Source organism: Lissotriton helveticus, chromosome 12 (assembly GCF_964261635.1).
Source record: "Lissotriton helveticus chromosome 12, aLisHel1.1, whole genome shotgun sequence".
Classification (NCBI taxonomy): Eukaryota; Metazoa; Chordata; class Amphibia; order Caudata; family Salamandridae; genus Lissotriton; species Lissotriton helveticus.
The window spans coordinates 381147248-381172016 of NC_136073.1; positions in this window are offsets into that span (position 1 = coordinate 381147248).

A 24769-nucleotide genomic window follows, 5' to 3' on the forward strand; every position below is an offset into this window, starting at 1 on the left:
CCACACTTCTTGCAAACAAAACAGAATACTTGAAAATCTTGGTATTTTAGAAAATTAGCAATGAGTGGTCTTTTGGTATGGTACTCCAAATGAAACATTAATCTATTCATTGAACACTCTGCACTTCGATCTGAGACCCATGGGAAAACCAGGAGGCAAGATAGTGATAACACACATTTTAATTTTACCCCATGGGTATTTTATCTAGCCAATCTGAGTTTTGCAGTTTAGATTGAGGGATAACACTCATGTTCAGTTTTACTTCACACATTTTCAATCAGCAAAATTCCAGCAGGTAAAATCTGCTGATATTTGTGCAAGCAAAATCCATGGATAATTGCATAATTAGGGCAGAGCTCAGGGTTAGAAATTAGGTACTGGGGGCGTGGCTTCTGCACTGATGTAAAATGGCAGCCGTCTGCTGAGCTCCATTACGCCCACGGAGCTTCGTCACATTTTATAGCCTCTCCTCGCCATGCCTTGCTTTTCCTGATGTGGTCTTCATCTTCTGAACTTCGCTGCAACCTCCCGCATCGAAAATGAATCATTGGAGGTACGTCTTTAAGCCCCTGGTGCCACAGCGGCGTATTCCCTCATATGCGCGAGCGGGTGTTTTCTAACACAACTCTCGAGACGTAGATTTTCTGCCTTCTCTGGTTTCATCTGATAGCCACAATTTAGTATACCAAAAGAATTGTCCAGCTACATTCTTAGCTCCCTGTGCCGCTGTGGTGATTTTTCTATTACACACACAAGCAGCTTGATTTCCAGCCTCCTTAAGCTTACTTGACAGCCGGCACTCCTCCTCAAGTATGTTTATCTTGGAATGAGGAGGTCCTAGTATATAATGCCAACCTGCTCCTTGCCTATACTGGAATTATAATTAATCTATGATATAATGATATAACTTTGCTTGATAATTCTATATATATCATTTTATACAGAATTTGTGTGCTTCTACAATTATTCATATCAATTTGTTTAAGTGCATGGTCAGGATTTGGTCTTTTCAAAAGCTCACACAACATTCAACTCATTTTGTCAAGATGGCCAGTGACTTACATACATCTTCCAAACCATCTTCTTCAGGTACAAAACCAAAAGAGCACAAAATTATCCTCCTTCTCCAATTATGTCATCTCATAATCCTGTTTTAGACACTATTTTGGATGAGGTGCTCATCCTTAAACCTTTCATTTGTGCAACAAACGAAAAAGTTGAAGACCGTTGAATCGTCATGAAGGGTAAGATGTTTGAGTTGGAACGGTGTGTTGGTGATCTTCAGGACATGGCTACCAAAATACCTATGTTGGAACAAGGAATTCAAAATCTCAAATTACACACCGAAGACCTTGAAAACCGAAATAGAAGGAACAATCTTTGCTTTTATGGTCTTCCTAAGAATCTTGAAGGTCCCAACCTTCTGACCTTCCTGAAGAAGATACTACTTGATCTTCTTTGCCTTCGAACATCAACTCCCCTTAATATTCAACAAGCACATCGTTTGGGACGTTTTCAACCCCACTCCACTAAACCATGTGGTATTATAATGCTCTTTCTGGAATTCACTGACTTGATACACGTGTTGAGAGCTGCTAAGGAAAAGCTTTTCTGGGTCTGGCCATAACGTATTCATCTCTCAAGATATTTCCAATGCAACCAATGCTCGTCGAAAACACTTCCTAGCCCTTCGACCCCAGATGAGACAACCAAACATTCGTTATGCCATTCTACTGCCTCTGTAAAATCACCCATGAAGGTGTCTCACGATCTTTAATGATCCGGCTACACTAAAAACGTATTTTCTAAAATTACAAGTCAGACTAAGGAGGCTGATGTTTGATGTTGTTAAATATTTAAGTCCATGGCTATTCTTTATAAAATCTTTTGTCTCTTTCTCTGTTGTTGTTCTTACTCTTGGTGCTATCATGCCCTTTGCTTACCCTTTGTTCTCTTCATTTCAGATCTGGATTTTTATCCTTGATCTGTCTTACATTTTTCTTTTTCTTTTTCTTATTTCCTTTACTTCATTTCTTTCTCTCCCTTATTAGTTTTTTTCCCTAATTCCTTGTTTCCTCTCCTTTTTTTCCTATTTTTGTATGTGTTCTTTTTTTTACCCAATGACTGTTTCCTTATGTTATTTCATTGTTGATAAATGGTGCCTTTTTGTCTCTCTTGCAGGATTTGCAGCCTGTCGTGCCTATTCCTCGTATATCTTCCCTCACCCCACAGCATGTTTAATGTTGTCTTGTGGAATGTTTGTAGTATGGGTTATCCCATCAAAGATCAAAAGGTACTTATTCACCTATCAAAACTTAATAAACATGTTGTTCTTTTGTAGGAAACGCATTGCAATGATGTTGAATCACTTAAATGTAAGTGCCTATGGGTTGGTCAGGTTATCTTCTCTCCTGCTGTTAACCGGAAAGGCGGTTTAGCACTTCTATGCTGCACGTCATTCAATATTCAGATTTTATCAACTGAATGTGATACGAATGGACGATGGGTTTTGGTTAATGCTATTATATTTCAAAAGCAAGTTACTTTCTTTAATAGCTATTGTCCTGTGAAATCTGATCCTGAATTTTGGCAAAATGTTAAATTAAAGTTATATTCCATTACTAATCCCAATATTATTGTTATCTGTGATTTTAATGACTGATTAGACTAGTTACTGATAAAATATCTAATTATAAATTTAAACCTGATAAGTCTCACAAAGCATTTCAATCTGTCATTGCCTCTCGTGCATTCTTTGATGTATGAAAAACCTGTAACCCATACATTTATGAGTTTACATTATTTTCCAATGTTTATCACACTTTGTCTCAAATTGATTATATTTTGGTCTCTAAATCCATACTCCCCTGTATTCAATCATCAGAAATTGGTTCTATTTTTATTACTGATCATGCCCCAGGTTTGTGTTTTGATATGTCTCTTAATACTTCTATTTATAAAAGTAAACAGTGGTCCTTGTGGAGTAATACAATCTATATTGATAAATGTTTTTATGATGATGATGTATTTTATTATGGAAACGTCTTTTATGATGAAAAATTCGAAATAAAGATATTTTGAATTGAATTGAATTGAAATTGATAATGGTATGCACAATCGCAATGTGAAGGGCTTGGCTAAAGGCAGGGGGAACAAACCACATACACCGATGATTCAGTATATCACAGCTGTAATTTTATATTTCAAACAAGGGGAAGGGATACATACAATGAAAATGAATTGAAAAACATTTGTGCATGGTGTCTCAAGTGAAAACAGGAACCTAAGACAGTAATGAAAGTTGTGACAGTTTTTTCAAGGTTTCCAAAATATCATACAAGACAGCCATTATCAAATATACACAGTGTAAACAGCAGCTATATACAGTGATGTGCACTGGGTAATGGTTCGCTTTCTCATTGTGTCAACGACATTTTGACCCTCTTCTTGTTGTGGGGTCTCATCAGGACCTAGGAATGTAGGGACATCTAGGAAGAGAAGGATAGAGTAGGCATAAGGCCCATTTACCGGCACAGATGCAACAAATATGAGAACGTTATATAAGAATCAAGGGTACCTGGTGGTTCGATTGCGCAGCCACGTGAGGAGTGTGTGCCACATGTGGTGAAAGAAAGAAAAAAGATACTCACAATGGGACCCAGCCGGGTACTGATTGTATGAGAAGGAGAAAAGGAAAGGTTCAATCAGATAATGTCTGTTGAATTAGAAAGGCAGGGGTGTTGGATAATGAGTGATAACACTAATGAGGAGGCACTTACCCCAATTGTGAGTGGGGAAGGGCCGGCAATCAAGGGATAATTCAGCCTTAAAGGTAGTTGTAGTCTGATAGTTTTGCAGGGGATTCTGTGGAACAATGAGATACTGTAAGGGCCTTACAAATGACTAACATGTCTCATTTCTTAATACAAATGAGGGGCCTACTGCAGTTACCTGTGTCATGGTGTAGCGTAAAAACTATCATCCAATGTCATGAATCAACTATGATTGTAACATTTTTGCTAAAATTCAGGCATCTCGTTTGAAGGATGTTGTTCCCCTTCTTGTAAAACCTGACCAAGATTGCCTCGATAATGCTAGAATGTTTTCTAATGTCCCTGCCCTTCAATCAATCATGCCATTTGTATAGCGCACTACTCACCCGGGAGGGTCTCAAGGCGCTTGGGGGGAGGGGTATGCTACTGCTCGAACAGCCAGGTCTTGAGTTGTTTCCTGAAGGCGAGATGGTCCTGGGTCAGCCGAAGGTGGATGGGGAGGGAGTTCCAAGTCTTGGCAGCCAGGTAAGAGAAGGATCTTCCTCCGGCGGTGGCTCTTCGGATGCGTGGTACGGCTGCGAGGGCGAGGCTGGATTGACCGTAGCTGGCGGGTGGGCGTGTAGAAGGTCAGGCGGTCGTTGAGGTACTTGGGGCCCAGGTCGTGGAGAGACTTGTGTGCGTGGGTGAGGAGCCGGAACGTGATCCTCTTGTCGACGGGGAGCCAGTGCAGGTTCCTCAGGTGGCTGGAGATGTGGCTGCGTCGGGGGACATCCAGGATGAGTCGGGCGGAGGCGTTCTGGATGCGCTGGAGTCTTTTCTGTAGCTTGGCTGTGGTTCCGGCGTAGAGGGCGTTTCCGTAGTCCAGTCGGCTGGTGACGAGTGCCTGGGTGACAGTCTTCCAGGTCTCGGTCGGGATCCAGCGGAAGATCTTGCGAAGCATACGCAGGGTGTTGAAGCACGATGAGGAGACGGCGTTGACTTGTCTGGTCATCGAGAGGGAGGGGTCCAGGATGAAGCCCAGGTTGCGTGCGTGGTCGGTTGGCTTGGGTGCCGTGCCCAGGGCTGGGGGCCACCAGGAGTCGTCCCAGGCGGAGGGCGAAGATCCCAGGATGAGGACTTCCGTCTTGTCCGAGTTCAGTTTCAGGCAGCTGTCCTTCACCCACTCGGCGACGTCTTTCATCCCTTCGTGTAGGCAGGTTCTGGCGGTGTCGGGGTCTCTGGTGAGGGAGAGGATCAGCTGGGTGTCGTCGGCGTAAGAGATGATGTTGAGAATGTGCTGGTGTGCGATGGCTGCAAGAGGTTTCATGTAGATGTTGAAGAGGGTGGGGCTGAGTGAAGATCCTTGCGGGACGCCGCAGATGACCTCGGTGGCCTCGGAGCGAAACGGGGGGGGCGGACTCTTTGTGTTCTTCCGGCGAGGAACGAGATGATCCACTCCAGTGCCTTCTCTTGGATACCGATGTTGCTGAGGCGCTGGACTAGGGTGCGGTGGCAGACCGTGTCGAACGCAGCGGAGAGGTCCAGGAGGATGAGGGCCACTGTTTCCCCCTTGTCGAGCAGGGTCCGGATGTCGTCGGTGGCTGTGATGAGGGCGGTCTCGGTGCAGTGGTTGGCTCTGAAGCCGGACTGCGAGGGGTCGAGGGATCCGTTCGTCTCGAGGAAGGCGGTCAGCTGTCTGTTGACGATCTTTTCGATGACTTTAGCAGGAAAAGGGAGGAGCGAGATGGGGCGGAAGTTTTTGAGATCGGTGGGGTCCGCTGTAGGTTTCTTCAGGAGGGCGCTGATCTCGGCGTGCTTCCAGCTCTCCGGGAAGGTGGCGGTGTTGAAGGAGGCGTTGATGATGTTCCGGAGTTGGGGTGCGATGGTGGAGTCGGCCTTGTTGAAGACGTGGTGTGGGCAGGGGTCGGTCGGTGATCCGGAGTGGATGGTGTTCATCGTGCGGGCTGTGTCTTCGGTGGTCACCGTGGTCCAGGTGCGAAGGGTGGCGGTGGGGGGCGTTGGTTCGACGGTTGGGTGCGAGGGTGGGGCGCCAAAGCTGTTGTGGATGTCGGCGATCTTGCGGTGGAAGAACGAGGCGATGGAGTCGCAGAGGTCTTGTGACGGAGTGATGTCGTTGGTGCCGGTGCTGGGGTTGGGGAACTCCTTGACGATAGTGAAGAGCTCTTTGCTGTCTTGGGCGTTGTTGTCCAGTCGTTCCTTCAGGGATTTCTTCTTGGTGGTGCGGATGAGCTGGTGGTGCTTGCGGGTAGCGTGTTTGAGGGCGGTCATGTTGTCGGTGGTCCGGTCGAGGAGCCAGGCTTTCTCGAGGGTGCAGCAGGTCTTCTTGGAGTCCTTGAGGTCGTCGGTGAACCAGGATGCCTTCTTGCTTCTGGGTCTGCTGGGAGGGTTCTTTAGTGGCGCGAGGTCGTCGGTGCAGGCGGTCAGCCACTGTGTGAAGTTGCGGGCTGCTTCGTTGGGGTCCGTTGTGTTGGCGGGTGGGCTCTGGCTGAGGGAGGTGGTGAGCTGGTCTGCGGTGATCTTGCTCCAATTCCTGTGAGGTACCTGTTGCGGGTGGTGGTGGGTCGTGGATCTTTTGAAGCTGAAGTGGAGTCCGGTGGCGTGGCTGAAGGTGATGTACTTGCTGGAAGAGAAGACGGGATCAAGCGTGTGGCCGGCGTAGTGGGTGGGGGTGTTGACCAGTTGCTTGAGTCCGAGGTTGGCGAGGTTTTCCAGCAGGGCGGTGGTGTTGCGGTCCTTGTTGTTCTCCAGGTGGAAGTTGAGGTCCCCGAGGAGGATGTAGTCAGTGGAGGGGAGGGCGTGCGGGCTGATGAAGTCTGTGATGTCTTCGCTGAATTGTGTGCGTGGTCCCGGGGGCCTGTAGACGAGGGTGCCTCTGAGGGTCGTCTTAGGGTCGGTGTGAATCTGGAAGTGAAGATGTTCGGCTGCGGCGAAGGAGTCGTTGGCGTCGGTCGTGATGCGGATGGTGTTCCTGTGGACGATGGCGATGCCACCTCCGGTCTGGTTGATGCGGTCCCTCCTGAGGATCTTGTACCCGTCCGGGATGGCGATGGCAATGTCGGGTGCAGAGGAGGCGTTCATCCAGGTTTCCGTGAGGAAGGCGACGTCCGGTGATGTAGTGTCGAGGAGGTTCCAGAGTTCCACGGCGTGTCTGTGGACGGAGCGGGTGTTGATCAGGATGCACTTGAGGTGGTTGCTGCTGGTGTTTGTCTTGGCGTGTGCGGGGCAGGTTCGGAGGCAGGTGAACTTGCAGGTGCAGCAGGTGAAGGGTCCGTGGGTGCGTCTCGGGGTGGCTCGGCAGCAGGCATGGGTCCGGCCGGCATTGAGTGCGTTGAGAGTGGCGGCGTCGTAGGTCAGTCGGGTCGTCTTGCCTCGGCGGGGAGGGCCAGGGGTCCTGGCGCTGGGCACGGGCCAGGTGCGGACGGGGGCAGACGGGCTTACCTTTGGCGCACCTTCGGCGCTCAATCGGCGCTCCCGCTGCGCGCGTCCTCTGCGCGGTCGCTCTGGGGGCGTCATAAGTAAGGAGCCGGGAGGGAGGAGCAGCTGGGTGGCGGGAGCGGGGCGGCGAATGGAATCACAGGGGGGCGGGGCCGCAGGGAGGCAGCGGCGGGAAATTCCAAGAAGCAGCGGGCAGCGGGAAATTCCCAGGAGCAGCGGGAAATTCCCAGGAGCAGCGGGAAATTCCCAGGAGCAGTGGGCAGCGAGTGAAGGAATCTGCAGGCAGGAGGCGGCAAAGGCAGGCAGGAGCGGCAGCAGTGAGTGGGGCGACCAAGCCCTGTGGAGGGCTGAGCGGTCACCAACTTCCAACTCCTCTCGATGCTAAAAAAGCTTTTAATTGCATAAATTGGTCATATATATTTATTATTCTTCTCTGGTGTGGTTTTGTCCCAAAGTTTATTACTTTTATCAAATTTCTATATGTTGAATCACATGCTTGTGTCTTTGTTAATGGTTGTTTCTCCCCTGATTTTAACTTACATAGAGGCATAAGGCAAGGTTGCCCTCTTTCACCTTTGCTTTTCTTCTTTGTTTGGAGCCATTTCTTGAGCGTATTCAGTGTAACCCTCTTATAGCTGGTTTTAAATACAACTCTTTAGAAATCAAACTTTTAGCTTATGCAGATGATATTCTGGTCCATACGTCTAATCCCCTCACTTCCCTAGAAGCTTGTTTGCAAGATATTGGTTTATACTCCAGTATTTCTGGTTACAAATTAAACTTTTCAAAAACTGATATTTTACCACTAAACTCCTCATGCTATCGTGTCAGAACGCACCTTCGGAATACACTGACAGACTCCACGTGAAGGAGCTGGCATAAACGATTATGGGAACTCCATTTCCCAGCAGTAATGGGGAGAGTGATGTCAGATGCACCGTAATGCGTGACGTCAAGAAACCCGGATATAGATGGAGACTCGGCAGACGGAGAAGCATATTATTCATTTTGCTTGGGGTTTGATGGCCGTTCCAGGTCTGGTAAGGGTGCTTTATGCACTGTTTCCTATGCACTTTAAGGTCCTTGTGCTAAGTGGATGCACTTTGCTGAGTTGTTGATGTATCTCACTGCAATGCATACTTTCTCCCTTCCTTCGCAAGTCCTCTCTCAGTAGGGGCTCATGCAAGGGAGTAAAGCGCGTTTTGCCCTCGCCTGCTTTGCTTTCGTACTTTTGCTGTGCTAACCCATTCTTTCATGTTCATTCCCTCTTCTTCCCTGATGGCGAGTCTTGTGCGGTGGCTCATGCAGGGAAGAAAAACTACTGGCGCTATTATCACCATGATAAGGAGGTAATGGAGATTGATGAGAACCCTCTGAATTCTTGCCACCACTTAATTGTGAGATAATATGTTATACCTTAATTTGTGTGGTTTCACTAGGGAAATGGAGCTGCACCAGCGTTCTTGGTTTACCTTTATGGAATTTATGAATAACAATTAAGGGAATGGTTCCTTTGCATTTACTTTTGCTGAAACATTGATCTTTGCTCAAAATCTAAGAGACATTCACGACTTTACTAATCAGCATTTGGCAACTCCGTGGGTTTCCTTCAACAGGGGTGGTTAGTAGTGGGTGACACCCTGAGACTTAAATTTACTCAATTTGGTCTTCTCAACCTAAAACAGAGGGTGGGTTGATAGGAACTATACTCTCTTGGGGGGGATGTTGAGTTTGCACAGACACCGAGATACTTATTTATCTTCTTGGTTTCCTCCTTATAGTACTGGTGTAAAGGAGTTGTGATCACCTGCTCACATCCCCTGTTATGAGATTGCATTTTTGTTTCCTTTACAGGTAGCCAAAGGGGTGTTTTAATTACTTCTATAGCTATTGAGTGTAGTTGTATCGCCTCTATAGAAGAGTATCACTATATTCTCATTCTATTTCCACAGGGCTCCCTCACTGCAGTCCCCATCCTTTCCTTCCCCAGCTTGACCATCCTAAAGTCTGTGTGTATATATATATATATATTCCAGACTTGGGGCTGTCGAGAGGTGGACCCCTCTGAGCATCGGTTTGTCCCTGAGGATACGCTTGGAACAGGACATATCGGCCCCTATGTATCAACACATTTATCCATAGACACAGAATGGGAAAACCCTTTTCTACATCGGGCCCATCGTTACATGTTTGACAATACTAATTTAGCATGGTGTCCATCTAAGATTAGGTACTTGGTGTCTGGTTTTCTCCCGCCATTTCCAATACACTTCCTTATAATTGTAATGCTCTATAACTTAAACTTCAAAATTTATTTTCTACCTGGTTCCCTCTTTATTTATATTGGTGGGGTAGATTAGTTACCATTAAAATGATGAACGTCCCTTGTGGTCTTTTTATGATCTCTATGTTACCCTTGAAAATTCCTAATTATTTTTTTTCCAAAATTATTTCTGTTTGTACTAAATTCCTTTGGAATAACAAACATGCCCATATTGCTTTATCCAAAATAATTCGACCAAAGACTGAAGGAGGTGTACGTTTTCCCAACTCTAAGTTATATCATGCTGTCTTAATAAATCAACCATTTTATGCTTTTTACCAAAGAATACCATAACTCTCCTATATCAAAATGGATTATTTTTTAACACTCTTTACTGCATGTATTTTTCATTTTATGATGTTGTTTTCATGTCTATTTGTACATTCATATCTAAAAACCTAATTTTAAAATACTCCCAACATTTGTTACAAACAATATTTACCCAAGGGTCTGATTTTTTTCAATCTTTTCTTGCATCTTTTATTTGGTACAGTAAATGTATTACAATTTGTCATAAATCATTTTATTTCAAACATTGAAAGGAAAAGGTTTTTTTATGTTTATCATTTGGTCTTTCAAAATTCTATATCTTTTGCTCAATTACAAGAATGATATAACCTAAATGATTCCTACCTACAACAATATAACCTTTACTTCCTGTGCTCCAATCCTATTGACTAAATAATAATTTTTCTCCTAACTCTACTCCATTCACGTCTTTGTCACCATTATATAATATTACCTACGATTCCATCCCCAAAGCCTCTCTCATATATAAGTTTCTATCTGCCCCTGTCCCTATGAGAAATACATCCTCTATAGAATTATTATGGGAGACTGACCTCTCTCTATCACTATTTGTTCACCAATGGGATATATTGTGGGGCAAAATCTTTAGTACCTCTAAAGCTTCCAATGTCCTTATTTTTTTGTATAATAGAACTGTTATTACTCCTTCCCTCATTCATAACATTGATTCCTCTGCCTCTTTCCTAGGCTGGTCATGTCTCCATTCTGCTTGTACTTTGACCCACCTATTATATTATTGTCCTAAAGTGACTGAGTTTTGGAAATCTATTTAGTCAACATGTTTAATTATTTTTCATGTAATGTTGCATTATCTATTCAAAATGTTTGTCTTGGGACTATGCCTGCTGACTTTAATATAATTTCTCCAAAACCTGTACTATTTGATCTTGTTATCACACTTGCTTTTAAAGTTGTTTAAACTTGTTAGAAAGATCATTCTAAAATATTGATATTAGCTTGGTGGAATCTTATTTGTGATGAACATAGAATATCCATTGTCTTATCGTCTTTGATATCTCACAATATTAAATCTGATTTACTTTACTAGCTTTCACTACTTTTCTATCTTCACACTCATCATTTTCCTAAAACTTATAGATTACTTTCTATTTTCTCTCTCTTTCTTTTCTTTTGTTATCTCTTTTTTTCCTCTCTCTGTTTCTTTTTGTAAAAAATATAGATAAATATTACTGGTTCATTTTGCTATTTGGCGTTCTTTGATTTGTATTTCATAATTCTTTGATTTTAAAACGATTCCTCAACTAATAAGTTTATCAACTCTATACTATTTATAATTTGTAATATTTTGTTTGACAACTGTATTGTTTACTACCTTTAATCTTAAATAAAAAATATTTAACAAAAATAAGAGAAATTAGCTTCGACTTCAATTGTACCTGATTTTGGGAGTTTGTTTTTGAAAACAAAAACATTTGAAAAGTTTGATGGCCAGCCATCATTGCTGACAATATTATTGATCAACCTTTTTTTCTACGTTCTCAGAAACTGCTATGTCAATGGTTTCTGTCAATGTAGAGAGATTTGGCAGGTGGTGGTCCCTCAGAGGGGTGGAGTTAATGTCCTCCACCATCCGAAGGAGAAACTTCTGTCGGCCAAACACTAATTCAGCCCAATAATGTGAACATATTCCCACTCCTATATTAGTTTCTGAGATGTGTTCAGTGTTAAAATCATATGGTGGGATTCCTCTCATGTCATCATATTTAAAGTCTTGCAATGTCATAATAGATATGTGGAATTTCATCCTTATTTCATAACCTATTCATAATGTGCTTGTTGTGTGTTGTGCGTTACTTGGGATACAAGGTATATTTCTCTTATTTTGTTCTCTTGTTTACCTATGGAACTTATGGCAAGCTAGCAACTCTGAGGTTATTTAAATGTTTTGCGTCCTGCTCCTATTAAGAAAATAAATTAATGTCATTGGCTTATCAAAACGGTAGTACGTTTGTAAGGAGCCCTAACGAATTATACTATCTGGCACACTCTGTTTCTAAAGATGTCATGATTTATTTGATGCATAAAGTGGGTATGGATTAGGTTTAGCATATATTGCCATCTTTTTTCATAGATCATTAAATTCTTGGTCTATTTTCAAGATGGCTGGTTTGAGCAATGTTCTGGTGTTACTAATGAGGTAACCACTGAAATGCCATATGAAAGGATTTCGTGCAGTACCTTGTTTAGGGAATAAACGTGCATTTTCACACCTATGTGCTTCACTTGTTGAGCCCAAATGAGATTGAGGTTGCATTTCCAAGTAATGAGACAGATGGGCACCTCATTGAATTAAAATTATGGTCTTTTGATATACTATATACATTTATCACCAGAGCAAAAGAACTAAATATTGAAATTCAAATTTGATAAAGTAAAGTCCCTGAATTGTAATATAGAGGCATGGAATGGTTATATTTAGCATGCAACCTCAGATGCTGTCTTGCAGGTAGGTGCTGATCGTCTGGTGTAGTGTAGGGGTGTAGGGTTGAGAACAGAAATATCAGCAAGAGATGTGTAAAATATTTCAGTGGACTTAATGCAGGTCAACCAAAGACTCAATCCATCTCCATGTCAAAGAAGAGGTTCCAAGGAATGGGCTGATTCTTGCTGGCAGTTCTGAAAATGCGAATTTGAGTCAAATCAAATAAAGGGAGCACTGTGAGTGCTATGTTTAGACTCAGGGCTTTGTTTAGAGTTTGGCTGATGGAATACTCCATCACATTTGTGGCAGATACTCCATATATTGTCCCATCCTCCACATATTAAGTGCATTATAGCCTGTGGCACTTACAATACAGTGGGCAGGACATCCATCACATTCTGATGTAAGGCCCTCAGTTTCTGCTACAGTTTTAGGCTGACTGGTGTCTTAGGTAGTTGAGAGCACGAGTAGCAATCATTCCCCACCTAAGACAATGGTAAATGATTGCTTGATATAAGAATTTTCAAGTTACTTTTGGCTGGAAATGTAGCAGCATTTTTGACATATCTAACGTAAACAACATAACATAACACAATACAAACACAAAGTAAGATACCAAATGAATGTTATAATAGGGCCCATCATACCAAACCAGCAAAAACAGTACCTAAAACTGATATAACAGTGCCTAAAAAAACTGCAGTAGAATACAACAAAAACACACTGGAATAATTCAGCAAAACATTACAGTGGCATAAAAAAGAACAGAAAATATCACTACAGCAAATTGCCACAGTATATACACATGCTCTTTTCACATATTACCACCTCCAGAATCCTATATTCATAAAATTGTGGTAAAACCTGTTTGGAGCAAGCATTGCCTTAGCTTACCACTAAGGAGATAAAATAGCTCACCAAAAAATGTTGTGTTCCGGCCGCAAATGTCTTTTGTCACAGGCTCTCAGTCATTAACGAGCAATATTGTGCATTTAGTAGCCAAACAAATAGCACGATTTATACTCACACATGCATTCTGTAGCACACATAGAAAGAAGAATTTGCCTCTCAGGATTGTTTTGTGCAGGAAGGTGCCCCTTCCTGTACAAAAACAATCCTTCATGCAACACAGTCACCTCGCACCATGGTGCAAAGGTGCGCGCATTGGCACTAGGCAGCCAAAATGACGCCAGCACAGGGACAAGGATGGAATGCATTGTATTTTTTTAATTACGGTGCATTCCTGCCTTTTCCCTGTGACGCAGCGCAGCAAGGTGACTTGCTGTGCTGCGCCACATTCTCATAAATATGCCCCATGTGTTTAGTGCTCTCAGGGTACTATCTGATTATACAATTTGAGACACGCACATCTTAAAACTGAACGAATGATACAATAAGCATTAGACGACATACTGACATCAACACTTACAAGAAAGCCTTTTATGATTTACAAGTTTAGTTCTCAAACAGGTTGATTGCACACTCGTAACAGATCATCATATTTGCATCATATCGACCTTTCTGCTGCATAAGTGCAGTAAAAATATTTTTTCAAGAAAATTAAAATAATTACATTTTGTTTCTTATGCCTCAATTGTTTTTGAGAAGATAATGTAACACACATTGTTTCCTGTTACTAAAAATCTAACAAGACCACAGCTATTGTCAGTTAAGGACAAAGCTCACACTTTTGTCGATTTCTTCCAAAGGGTTCTGCAAAAGATAGTTAGGAAATCTTTGGTGTCATCTTTCCTGTTTTGATAAATAACTGATCTGTGGTCAAAGGACCTCCAGCCAAGAAAGTTCATAACCTAACAAAAAAAAGCAGTTTAGGACAAACCACTTCTTACTACTTTGGCGGTAGCATTATGTAAAGGACAAACCCCATTTTCCTGGGGCGGGGTTTGCTCAAAGATGATTTCATAAAATGCAGAAGTATAGGGCACTTATCTTGCTTGCACCGAATGTGCACATTTCCTGTGGTGAGAGCTGCAATGAAATCAAAGGGACAGCCTCAGTTCTGTGGTTTCTTGCTCACTATCAAAGTACCTTTGTCAAAGGAACACAATTACAGTTTACTATATACCAAAACTAATAATCCTTATCTGATTATATAATTGAGATCAGTCATTTGTCAGATAAGCACCACAACTGGGCTGACTCCATTATCTGTTCAGGCATCTGGAGATGCTAAACATTACACATGGAACTGTAGATAACTATCTCAGGAAACTTAAAAAAAAAAGTTTGAATACAGAAGGTTTTTAAAGCAAGTGACTCCGTTTTCAAATTCGAACAATACAAACCAAATGGATCTTGGAAAATCTTCATGCTCTTTCATTCTTTGTATATCACCAAATACGCATACATATGGGGGGAAAATCCTTAACTAACCTAAAATAATACGCTGTGTCACGGAATATACTTTGTAATGGTGTGTTGGGGTTTATTCTGGGTGAGTCAGGGTTAGATTTGTTTGTGCACTTACAATTTGTTGCATTCTGTATAGTGTTATGGCACATAGATCTTTTCAAACTGTTATTGTTTGCACCACGTTTAACTTTAACTCACATTTAAAACGTTCTCAAATGAACTTCCTTATTCTATTTTTTTAAGTGAGTGACTGGCACCCAAGCCTTGATTAAAAGAGGACCAACTTATTCTGAACTTGTGCAAACCCACACAGGGGCTAGAAGTTTCAGTTGGGTAGATTGAGTAGATTTCAATACCGGGATATCAGATTTTATCAGGTATGATAAATATCTCCAACCCCCTCCCTGGCACTCATAATCATGTATTTTATTTAGCGTATGATAGCAAGCTATCAGATTAGAGTATGTATTTGTTTTTACATTACCTCAGTGGTTTGCACTTACATGTGGGGAAATATATATCGTCCTTGATATATATTGCTTGTTTTATGTAATGTTTACTTAGTACACATCTAGTTTACAATTGTGAAAGTGGTGTTATGTTGATAGTAATAGTATGTATATTGGTTTCTATGAGTGTGTATTTGTTTGTATGACTGCACAATTGATGTGCATTTCGACGAATATACATTCCATTCCATATGCCCTGAGTGTAAAAAGTGTACATGGAATTGACTTTGCTAAGTCCTTCGTGACTATCACTGTGCTCAGGTAAATACGAATTCCATTTTTAGGTTTTATCTGGTAAACGTCTAATACATGTTTAAATATTGGAAGCAGACAAACAAGTACATTCTATCTGCATATTAAACCCTAGAAGGTGGCAATTTTTTGCTTGTCAGGGAAACGTTTAAGGCGTGTGCTGCGTTTGAATGTAAAGATAGCAGCATTTGTTGACATATCTAAAGTAAATAACTAAGCTTAACACAACATACGCAAAGCAGCATAACAACACCACAAATAGAACATAACATAACATAACGCATCACAAAGTAACAATCGAAACAGAAAGTAGCACAAAAACTGCAGTAGAACAAAACAAAATCACATTGCAATAATGCAGCACAAAAAGACAGCAGCACAGAACACATCACTCTCAATACACAGTGGCAGACAGAAACTGTGCCCTGAAGGTCATGTTACAAATTACCACCTTCAGAATCATGTTTTCAGAAAGCGGTGGTAAAAGGAGTTTAAAGCAAACAGTACTTTAATTGCGCCAGTCAAAAAGTGCTAAAGTGGCAATGCTTGTGTACTATTTTTGTGTAACTATTCATATTTGTATGCGTACTCCTGTGTTGTGTATTTCCGAGCTGTGTTCCTTTAGGGGAATAGTCTAGTTCCCTATGTTACTGGAAAGGAATTATGATCCAGCTCAACACAATGACATTTCATTTCGGATCAAATCTTTATTTAAGGGCATAACTATATTTAACCATTGTTTTTTATAATTCTTACTTAAAGTTCTGCAACGATGTGCAGAATGCAGTGCTGTTGTGTGCCTACTGAAGAGTGAAAGACAGTCACATTTAAATTTTTTGTCCAACATTACGTTGGGAACTATTCCATTCCTGCAAGCTGCTATTTTGCTAACAAGTTAGCATCCATACTGCCTGATAAGTGGGTACTTGCAGCCTGATTCATCAAGCCGAATTGCGCTCGCAAGGGGCCAGAATCTGAGAATCTGGCCCTTTGCGAGCGCAATTTTTGCATTTGGGATTCATCATCCCAAATGCAAAAATCGGTAATTGCTAATTCTCTAAATTGCGAGGAATTACATTTAAGGAATCTCTATTTGAGATTCCTTAAATGCAATTCATCAAGCATTTTTAAATTGCTAATTCGCAATTTCGGGCCGCTATTTACCGCGAGGTCAAACCTCGTGGTATTTAGCGAAAACTTAGAAAAATGCTTTTAAAAGCATTTTTCTAAGTTGCATGTTGCACACACACATGTCCTTCGGACATGTGTGTGCGCAACACCACTGTAAATTACATTTCAGGGTGCTACAGGGTGTCCTTTGGACACCCCTAGCACCCTTGAAATCGCTATCTTATTTGCGAATAGCAAATTGCTAATCGCAAATAAGGAATACTCCCCATTCATTCCTATGGGCCTTTAGGCCCATTGGAATGAATGGGGAGTTATTCCTTATTTGCGATTAGCAATTTGCTAATCGCAAATAAGGAATGTGTAGGAATCGCAATTTATTTAGCGATTCCTACATGAATACCGTTTTGCGAGTCTGTAATAGCGATTCCTTATGAATCGCTATTAAAGACTCGCAAAACCCGCCGATGATGAATCAGGCTGTTAGTTAGCTATTTCTGCGCTCTCTTGTGCGAGGTAGTGGATGTTTCCAAACCAGCGAATTTAGAATGACCATTTCCGTGCCTCAAACACAAGCACTTGTTTTTCATCCTAGATATTTTTGGGGTTTTCTTGCATGCATTAAACCATGAGAGATTATATGATCATACAGAATCTAAGCATCGTTTAGCTATTACTTTGAGACAGGGTGATTCACATATTTGCAGAACCTAGAGGATTATCTCTCACTGTCATTGTTGGGACGGAAAGGTCCTTGGCATGGAGATGGTCATGTATCCCTGCTCTCAGTGTCACAGCTGCAGTGATGTCTGGACCCTTGGTACCAATTTTTCATCATGAACAAATACAAATCATGTGTGAGCGCCAACACCTAAGCCTGTTTCTTGGATTGCGGTCTTAGACTGAGAAGGGCACACAAAGCATTACCCTGGTATTAGTAAAGGTCTACTGACCTTACTCAGAGTTAAGTAGCACAAGAGCGGTGGTGGCAGAATACCGTTTTTGTAATAGTGATAGGTAGAGTGATCAGGCCTTTTTACCTGTGTAACTGGAGTAAGCCTACTGGCCCGCTCATGTAAAGTTCCACTGCTATGTACCAAACTTGCCCTCGACTTACATCATGTTAGTATTGAGCTCTGTGCAGTGCATGTGCGTGTGCGGGCGCTTGCTGTAATGTATTTGTGCCTGTGTATGATACACTACATGGAGGCCTACAGGTTCTATTTTAGAAGCCCAGGGCCTTAGAAAGGCATATTCTGGGGTGGACCATCCCAGACAGATTTGTGAATTGCCTGCATTCCTGAAAGCTTTGTGGGACACACACACTGGAGAAAGGGAGTGTCAGACTCCACTATGCACTTCAGCAGGGTTCTTTGTTTCTGAAACACTAAAAACACTGGCCATTGGGGCATGACACATCTCAGGAAGGAGATGGGACTAAAAAGGTAGTCAATACTTATTTTTTGATAGGCGTATGTCAATGAGGCTGACATCCAGATGTGGCCCTCTAGTCACTCCCATGGCCTGCGTTGTGGGGCTTTCCAGTTTTGAGTCGCCCCTGCTCTCATAGACTGCTTCTAGGACAAAAAGCAGGACAGAAAACTGGGATCCTCAAAGGGGGCAACCCATACAACACAACGTTTGAGACTATGGGCCTGAATTAGATCCCACCAAAATATAAATCCCATTATATCCTGTGTGATTTAGATTTCAGCAGACAGGATATCCGTCACCATTATAATGGAGTGACCCATCCTCCAAGATCTAAATGAGGCCCCAACACACTAAGGCACCTCTGTGTCTGAAAATAGATTAAACAAGCATTGTCAATGCAAAAGGTCTAGCTTTTGTGAGTGTTTAAGCAATTGTCATTGTCATTGCGAATACCTTTTATTACAACATACAAAACTAAGGGCCCGATGTAGGTAACCAAATACCGACCGGTATTTGGTTATTGGTAAGTAGGGGGCCTAAAATGTACAGAATCGGTAAATTTATCTTCTCGGTAAATTTAGCGATTCGGTAAAATACCGAATCGTTAAATTTACCAAATCAGTAAATCTAGATGTAGGTGGCACTGAAAACAGTGCCACAGGCCCTTAAGAATTCGTTATTTACCATCAAATTCTATTTTGTGGTAAATAACAAATTCATGCGTACATGCACATCTGTGCATGTACACCTGTGCCTTGTGGCACACATACATGCCCTAAGGGCATGTATGTGTGTCACCTGGCACACAAGCCAGTATCAGGGGTGCAACAGGGTGTCAAAGTGACACCCTGTCCCCCTTGACAATTCGGTAATTTTACCGAATCGGTATTTACCGATTCGGTAATTACCGAATCATACCGATGCGGTAAAAATTACCAAATTATTTCCTACATCTCATTTACCGAATCTAGAATACCGAATCGGTAAACTTCGGTATTCTAGAGGCGGTAAATAAGATTTACCTACATCGGGCCCCTAGTTCCATGATTTCACGTGAAGTCATACAATGAAAGGTGAAAAGTGTCCACATTAGGAAAAAAGCACAGTATTAAAGAAAATATAGTTACCATTTCAGTTGCATCTGTGTAATTACTGAGAGTTTGTTGTTTACATGTAACTCAAATTTGTGGAAACTGGGAATGTAACCTCCATGGGATAAAGAGCCAAATCAGCCCTGGCAAATTAGAGCAAACATGCACCCCTAAAAATAAAACTAATCTGCGTTGAGCCACTAAACAAACCTACCATACAAGCTACGGCAGGGTTAGTAAGTACCCAAGCTCAATACCCAAGCTCAAATATGCAATGCCAGCAGCTAAAACATGGCTTGATGCATCTCAAGGATACTTAAGAACACTCTTTACATTGGGGATCCTCCGTATAGCTCTACGAGACTCAGGCTGCCTGCACGCCTCTAAAATGAAAGTTGGAGTATGTATGGCAGATGAAACAACTTCAGCATAGAGGAATACTGTTTTATCTGAAAATGTAGTGGGGTAAAACCGGTGATATTTTGAAATCGTACCAAACAGGCCGGTGTACCTTACATATCCGACTCTAGAAGTGCAAGGGCCTCATCAATTTGAAGAAATTAACATTGTCAAGAAGAAAATGGGGGGAGAGAGAGAGAGAAGTCATTCAATCCATAACTAATAGGTACCAAAAAAATCATATAACAAAAAAATAAACTCGGTTAACATTTATATGGACCATGTGGAATAGAAATTTGCCCTTAATGCTACCAATATGTCCGTTACAACATTACATGTTGGAAGCGGTACTTAGATGACATTTTTCTCGTCTGGTATGGCAGTGAGATTGAATTTAACAGCTTATTATCGTACCTTAACAGCATTCAGGCACATCTACCTTTTACTTCCACGGTACACAAGTCCACCATAGCCTTCTTAGATCTGAATATCCAACATGCCAATGGGACTTTATACACTTCCCTTCACATAAAGGCCACAGAGAGAAATACACTGTTATCTTATAGAAGCCACTATCCCGTGCACTACGGGATGGGTTACCCTTGAGTAAGTTTCTGCACTTGCGCAGAAATTGTACACACAAAGAGGTCTATATGTATGAGGCATAAACACTTAAAACTAAAGTAGTAGCAAGGGGATACCCCAGCAGACTAGTGAAGAAATCCATGAAACGCACCTGGTTCTGTCCCAGAGAAGATCTGTTAATTACTAGAGAGAAAGCCACAGTGGACAGACTCATCTGTGTAACTACCTTTGGCGTACACACAAAGTCCGCAATCTAATAACAGAAAAACTGGGTTATAATTAAAAGCATTGACCCAGATATTGAAACTCCGATATTTGCCTTCAAGTGTGGTAAGAACATTAAGGATCACCTAGTCAGATCATCCACTGAGACCAGTGTGTGCAAAACCAATACATTGCAATCCACATGGGACCTATCAGAGATCAAGGGGCATCAAAAATGCAGCAACTGTTTCTTTTGCACCTTCACATCTAATACCAATACATTCCAACGTGCTAATGTTAAACACGCATTGGAATTTTTCTCCAATTGCAATACACGAAACGTAGTATACTGTATTTGGTGCCCCTGTGATCTGCCATACATTGGACAAACTCAACAACCAGTCAAGGCATGCATTAAACATCGCAGCCGCATACAGTGCTTTGTTGCCAATGCTCCTTTGGTGTCTCATTTCATTGCAAAAAATCACACTGCTGATGACATTAGATGGAAAGTAATTGACATTGCCTTCATCCCTGAAAGAGGTGGAGACATCTCACAGATTCTTCAACAACTTGAATGCCGTTGGTTTTAGAGAACTGATTCCTTTGACAATGGTCTCAACTCTGCCGAAGAGGGGCGTGGTTGTGTGACCACATTAACACACTAAGTCAGGTTGTACACAATAGGACATCCTGTAGAGCACATCGACATGCATACACAGGTATGTTCATACATCACTACATACAGTCTATGCCACCACTGTTTAACTCACAGCGACAGTGCGGCTTCAAATCAAAAGAGAACACCTAGAAGGCCTTAGATATGAATGTACAACAGCCGGACAGCCTTACCTTTTTATTCATCGTCATACAGACTAGAGCCCGCCGGTTGGTGAATTGCACCTTGCAGAACAATCCAGTGGCACCATTACTGTACTTTGAGTAATCAAATATATGTATGTACTCACACAATCAAGTATTGTCTCTAGTTGCTTTCAACTGTATCTAACATATGAGTAAATGTATGATTTATATAACGCCACACGCGTGGATCAATATTCGCATATATGAAGGTATCTTATTTACAAATGTCACAGCCAATCCCCTGTTGATTGTTCTCTACTACCATCTGTAAGATTGAATCAGTATTGCACATGACCTGATCACCATTATTACACCTGGGGCCTTGCGCGATCTCAACTATCTAAACGATCAATCAAAAGATATTGCACAATACAATTCTCACCGCTAATACATGTTTCCTCTTTAACTTTTCATGTGCTCTTTATCCCAATGATACTTTCTCTTAATAAGTGGAACCATTGATATGACCACTTAATTATTTTACCAATGTATGCTAAGTAGTGGCTTTACATCGAATACTGCCACCTTTAGAAAAATGTGTAAACAGTATTCTGCTACTAAATATGGCAATCACACGTTTTTTTGGTAAAATAATTGAACCTGTGCGCGATAAAACACACAATGCCACATTGTGAAACTTTATTTTTCTATTCCAACTTTTGATTTTTTTCAATGCTTTCGAACCTGTATCTTCTGGTTTTTCTTCTATTTCTCCTTCGACACCGAAAACCGAATGACACGGTGCTGCGGCGATCACTAGTGATGCCTGCGGGTCAATCCGGTTTTGGCGGGACCACTACTTAATGGCAAGGAGATCTTCTGCTCTCTGTCATTTGGCCCTCCAGCACGAAGACGGACGCTGTCCTGCTGATCTCGCAGTGGATCGACCCGTGCTTAAAGGAACTCTATTCATCTGAAGGTGAGAGGCAGACAATATAATGATGTGCCCATATGGACATCCTCCGACTCATTACATGACTAATGTTATTAGAACATAGATTAACCCCATGATTACCATAATTTACAAGACTCTCGGTAATTGAAGAGAAATGCAGATAGACAAGCTGTTGGATGAATGCACGCAAACATTGAATGTGTACTAAAGACACCATAATTAGGTAAGAGTACCCGGTTTGACGTATTAGCAATTTTGCACCCTTCTTTGTTAGTAATTGAATTACCCCTGCCATTATAGGTTACAGATTCCCAAATCAGAAATACACAGATCAGCGGGACAGCACATTCTGGTTAACAGATACTACACACAGGAAATTTACGTTGCTAGGAACAGCCACTTTGAAATGTCCTGCATAAGTCTGTCAAACTCATTATCTAATGGGCTTCCTATATTTTGCAGAGTTCCAAGTCATACTACCAGCCTACACAGGCTGTAGTGTGTCATTGCTTCATTCCAAAGTACTGTACTATCCATTTATTGGCAGCCCCTCCCCACCCTCACTTGGGGTAAGTTTTCCTCACTGTAGGACAAGTACAACTAAAGGCAGTGGTACTTATACCACCATGATCCGTATATTCTATTAGTTGATACATCTCTTTCTCTCTCCCCCCTTTTCTCACAATATCAGGACCCGGCTGGGTTCACTTGTGCGTATATTTTCTCTTATTTTCACTCACTGGTGCCACATTCTCGACACGCGGCTGCTCATTCCACTTACCAGGTAGCCTCAATTATAAAACACAACTGTGTCATACTAAACCAAGGGTGTATGTGGTTTCTTAGCACCCTGACTTTATGTTAACCCTTCCTATTGCGATTGCGCATCTGATTACCAATATACAGTCTTATAATTTGACTACCCTGGTTCCTTAGTGTGTAGGGTCCCCTTGTCCCCGTCCTCGAGTGATAGGAATTGGGTCATCACCCTGTATAGTGTTGTGACTTGCTGTGAGCACTGTTCATGACCCCACCCCTGTATGCCCGGTGGGGGCCACAATGAAGGTTAACGGTCACTGCCATGTTGCATCAATGTGACAAGAAGTAGGTCATTCCCCTGTGCAGTGTTGTGACCTGGCTGGGCAGTCGTCCTGTGTGCGCTGTTCACAACTCCTGGCACATAGTGAAAAGAGAGTGCCATCATCATGGACCAGCATGTGATGGTGAAGCGCAGTGGGTTTCTACACAAAGAAGCAGAGCATTAATTGAATCACCCAAACCCTGAAGCACCCAAGACCTACCCCCAGAATCAAGAACATTTACCACATGTCTGGTGGACAGTTGTGGTCGCCTGCTGCCTAACTGACAGCATCTAGACTTCTGCTCACCACTAGTCACTGAGGCGCGCCTGGGCCTGCCTCATCAGGGCTCCATTGAGAACAGGTAAGACTGATTGCCGTGCCACTGAGATTCTGGTGAAACTTACTCTGACTAAAAGCGCTACAGCACTGAGACTCCTTGACTTTGAAGAAGCCATTATGGAACATCTAAGACTTATAATTGTTTAATATTGCATCACATACATTAATGAGAAATAACCACAGTCCTTAACTGCGTAAGTGGGACTTGGGGACTTAACTGGACAACTCTATAGTGCCTGCCTAACACAGACAGTATATATTACTTATTCCGTGACATATTTCACTTTGTGTTCATATTTTTATATGCTACTTTGTTCCTAAAAGCAAGTAGGTGGTTGGACATTAATGTATTGGGTTGCTGAGCGTGTTTTTGAGTTGTCAATCTCTGGACACTTCACAAGTACCTACCCTGAGAAGCCTTTACCTGCTCAACCAGTGCTGTCACTGAGAGTCAAGTGCAGAAGGGTTAGTATTTGTCCCTGTTACTCAGAGTCCATAGAAGGTTAGGCTGCAGTACATCATGAGTAAAGGGTCTCCACCACCATGGTTGGGCCCAGTAGCGGAAGCTTGGCCCCTGGCCCTCCAAAGGGGATTCTGATAGTTATGCTATCAGCTAGCTGGTGTAATAGTTCACCTCCTGGGAAATGCTTCCATAGTTACACAGGAGATACATTAATTTGAGCAGCAAATGGCCGAGTCTTTTTTGTGAGTACAAATGCCAGGTTGAAACAAACAAATCCACCAATAAAATCAAATGATTACTTGGAAGTTGAAGTTCTAAATAAGTGTTTAATGGGATGTGATATTTTTCAGATATTCCTTTTCACCTAAAGCATGCCTTGTGTGTTGAAACTCCAAAGGATACAATACAAAATGTTGTTAAATAATAACACATTAGACTGTAATGGTGCATTTACATATTTATTAGGATTGCCTTTTTTTATGAAACTTGTGCTGCAAATGCTTCAGTGCCAACTAACTTTTTTCTTGTCTTCAACAGCAGTTTTTGTCTCTCAATTATTTTCCTGGGGTTCCTGTTATGATGTGCAAGAATAGCGGAAGTAAGACTAATTTGGTCATGTTAGTCCTTCGTGTATTAATCTTGAAATCAGCCGCGGCTCGTGCAGGTACGAGCGGTGGGGTCAAATTGGGGGGGGGGGGGGAGATTTCGACAGAAGACTATGAGGGGAAATTAAATAAAGAATTTTTCCCTCGTGTTCATCTGTCAAAATCCCCCACCCAGCCCCACCAACCCTCCGCTCTTACCTGCAATAGCTGCTGCTGTTTGAAATAGTGCCAATTGTCCAAATTAAAAGCATCAGCAACAATTT